General features: G+C 34.7%; 1 non-coding gene across 1 annotated transcript; it reads right to left on the reverse strand.

The window, feature by feature from the left end:
* Positions 1-986: 986 nt before the first annotated feature.
* LOC129080043 (U6 spliceosomal RNA) lies at positions 987-1,093 on the reverse strand. The gene has a single exon (XR_008530131.1). It is a non-coding gene; the product is annotated as a U6 spliceosomal RNA (small nuclear RNA).
* Positions 1,094-4,140: the final 3,047 nt, after the last annotated feature.

The raw sequence follows: 4,140 nt of genomic DNA on the forward strand, positions 1-4,140 counted from the left end.
GCAGATATCCTTGTCTTGTTCCATATCTTAGTGGAAAAGCTTTTAGTTTTTGCCCATTGAGTATGATGTGGGCTGTAGGTTTTTCATATATGGCCTTTATTACGTTGAGGAATGCCCCATTTATTCCCATTTTGCTGAGTGTTTTGATCATAAGTGGATGCTGTACCTTATCAAATGCTTTTTCTGCATCTATTGAGATGATCATGTGGTTTTTGTCTTTCCTTTTGTTTATGTGATGTATTACATTTATTGATTTGCGTATGTTCAACCATCCTTGCATCCCTGGGATGAATCCTGCTTGATCATGATATATGATCTTTTTAATGTATTGCTGGATGTGGTTTGCCAATATTTTGTTGAGGATTTTAGCATCTATGTTCATCAGTGATATTGGCCTGTAGTTTTCTTTCTTTGTAGGGTCTTTATCTGGTTTTGGGATGAGGGTGATGCTGGCCTCATAAAAAGAGTTTGGGAGTCTTCCCTCTTCTTGGATTTTTTGGAATAGTCTGAGAAGCACAGGGATTAGCTCTTACTTAAGTGTTTTGTAAAATTCTCCTGTGAAACTGTCTGGTCCAGGTCTTTTGTGTGTCAGGACTTTTTTGATTACTGCTTCAATATCGCCAGCTGTTATTGGTCTGTTCAAGCTTTCTGTTTCTTCATTCAGTGTCGGAAGGTTTTACTTTTCCAGAAATTTGTCCATTTCATCAAGGTTTTCAAATTTCTTGGCATATAATTGCTCATAGTAATTTCTTACAATCCTTTGCATTTCTGTGGTATCAGTTGTTATTTCTCCTCTTTCATCTCTGATATTATTTATTTGGGTCCTCTCCCTCTTTTTCTTGATGAGTCTACTTAAAGGCTTGTTGATTTTGTTTATCTTTTCAAAGAACCAGCTCCTGGATTGGTTGATCCTTTGAATCATTCTTTTAGTTTCTATGTCATTCAATTCTGCTCTGGTCTTAATTATTTCCTTCCTTCTACTAGTTAAAAATATGAAATGCTTCACAAATTTGCATGTCATCCTTGTGCAGGGTCCATGCTAATCTTCTCTATATGGTTTCAATTTTAGTATATGTGCTGCCCAGTTAAGCATGCGTCTGGTACAATTTATTTCTTCATCCATGACAGCTGGGAAAACTCTGTGGGACAGAGCCTCCCTCAGAAGACCAGAATTATTATTATTCTAATTCCAAAACCAAGATACTACAAAAAAATGGAAATTATAATCCAGTATCCCTGATGAACATATGTCCATAAATCCTCAACAAAATACTAGCAAACTAAATCTAGCAATACATTAAAAAAAATCATACACCATTATCAGGTGGAATATATTCTAGGATGCAAGGTGGTACAATATCTGCAAATTAATAAACAATATACCACATAAACAAAATAAATGATAAAAACCATATGATCATATCAATAAATGCAAAAAATAATTTCATGAAATTAAATACTCATTTATGATAAAATCTCTAGCAAAGTTACCCAAAGAAATCTACAGATTTAATGCAATTGCTCAATGCAATTAAGATTCTAATGGCATATTTTGTAGAACTAGAACAAATATCGCAACAACTCCCAGGGAACAACAAAAGTCTCCAAGTAGTTGCAGAAATCTTAAGAAAGAACAAAGTTGGAGGAATCACAGTATCTGCTACTAAACTACACTACAAGGTCATAGTAATCAAAACAGCATAGTACAGGCAGAAACACAGACATATAAGTCAATAGAACAAAAAAATCCAGAAATAAATCCATATCTTTATGGTCAATTAATATTTCACAAAAGAGGCCAAAACATACAATGGTGTAAAGACTGTCTATTCAATAAATGGTGCTAGGAAAATCAGACAGTTATATGCAAAAAAGAAATTGAACTAGATCACCTTCTTAAACCATATACCAGAATAAACTAAAGAATGAAAGTTTTAACTGTAAAACTCAGCTAAGTTGGGGAGGTTAGGGGCTGAAGAGATTGAGCAAAGAGGAAAAAGGACTCATAGACATGGACAACAGTACGATGATTGCTGGAGGAAGGGGGGTATAAGAGGACTACATGGTAATGCAAAAAATAAAAATAAAAGTTGAAAAAAATAAATGTAAGACTTGAAACTGTAAAAATCCTAGAAGAAAACAGGCACTAAAATCTCAGATATTTCATTCATATATATTTATTCTTCACATAATTATATAAATATATAATTTCTTCTTGGGCAAGGGAAAAACAAGAAAAAAATTAAAAAATGGGACTACACCAAATTAAAAAGTTTTTGCACAACAAAGGAAACCAGCAACAAAATGAAAAAAAAAAAACCCAAAACACAAAACACCAAATGAGAGAACATATTCACCAATGATACATGATAAGGGGTTAATATACAAAATTCATAAAGAACTCATACAACTCAACACCAAAAAAGAAAAACAATCAAATTAAAAAATGAGCAAGTGATCTGAATAGATACTTCTTGAAAGAGGATGTTCAGATTGCCAATAGACATATAAAAGGTGCTCAATGTCACTAATCACTAGAAAAAATACAAATTAAAACCACAATGAAATATCACCACTCACCTGTAGATTAGCCACCATTAATAAATCAAAAAAGAAGTGTTGACAAGGATGTGGAGAAAGGGAATTCTCCTGCACTGTTGGTGGGAGTGCAGATTGGTGCAGGCATTGTGGAAAGCAGTATGATGTTACCTCATAAAATGAAAAATGGAACTGCATTATGACCCAGCAATTCCACCTCTAGGAATACACCCAAAGAAATCCATACCACTAATTCAAGAGAATATATGAACCACTATGTTTATTGCTGTGCAATTGATAATAGCCAAGATTTATAAGCAGCTCAAGTGTCCATCAGTAGAATAAAATCACAATAAGATAAAATCACACACCTATCAGAATGGCTGTCATCAATAAATGAACAAATAACAAGTGCCGGTGAGGATGTGAAGAAAGGGGAACTTGCTTGCACTGTTGATGGTAATGTAGACTGGTGCAGCCACTATGGAAAGTAGTTTAGAAATAGCTCAAAACATTAAAAAATGGACCTGCCTTTAGCCCAGTGATCCTACTTCTGGGAATATATCTGAAGAAACCCAAAACACTAATTTGAAAGAACATAAGCACCCCTATGTTCATTCAGCATTATTTACAGTTGCCAAGGTATGGAAGCAGCCCAAGTGTCCATCAATAGATAGATGAGTGGATAAAACAATTATGGGACATTTACACAATGGGATTCTACTTGGCTGTAAAAAAGAAGAAAATTTTACCATTTGCAACAGTATGGATGGATCTAGAGAATTTTTGCTAAGTGAAATAAGCTCATCAGAGAAAGACAAATACGATATGTTTTTACTCATATATGGAATATAATGAACAAACTAAACTAACAAGTAAAACAGAGACAGAGTCATAGATGGAGAACAGATGACAGCTAGTTGAGGGTGGTGACTTGGGTGTGAGGGATTGAGTGAAAGGGAAGAGGGACTCATGGACATGAGCAACAGTGTGGGCATTTCTAGAGGGGGGAGTATAAGGGGGCTACATGGTAATGGAAAAATACAATAAAAATTAATAAAATATGCTGTGGTAGATTTACACAATGGAATACGACTCAGTCATTAAAAAGAAGGAGGCCTCACCCTTTGTTACAGTATGAATGGATCTGGAAAGCATTATGCTAAGTTAAATAAGCCAGTCAGAGAGAGATAAGCACAATATGAGTTAGTTTTTATGTGGAATCTAAAGAACAAAATAGACTAACCAACAAAATAAATATAAACAGTCTCATCGATACAGAGAAAAGACTGGCACCTGTCACGGGGTAGTGGGTTTGGAGTGCTGGTTAAAAAAGGCGAATGGATTAAACACACAAACCTTCATAGATGCTGGCCAGTACAGTGATTAGCAGAAGGAAGTGGGGTCGAAGGGGGGATAAATGGTTATGGAAGTAGACATGACTCATGGTGGTAAACACACAATACAAGATATAGATGATATATTATGGAATTGTACACCTGAAACCTCTATAATTTTATTAACCTGTATCACTCCTATAAACTCAACAAAAATGATTGTTTTCAATGGCATTAATAGGTCAAGCCTAAAAAAACTTTTAAG

This window comes from Pteronotus mesoamericanus, unplaced genomic scaffold (genome assembly GCF_021234165.1).
Source record: "Pteronotus mesoamericanus isolate MK-2021 breed Mesoamerican mustached bat unplaced genomic scaffold, CSHL_Meso_final contig_82, whole genome shotgun sequence".
Lineage (NCBI taxonomy): Eukaryota > Metazoa > Chordata > Mammalia > Chiroptera > Mormoopidae > Pteronotus > Pteronotus mesoamericanus.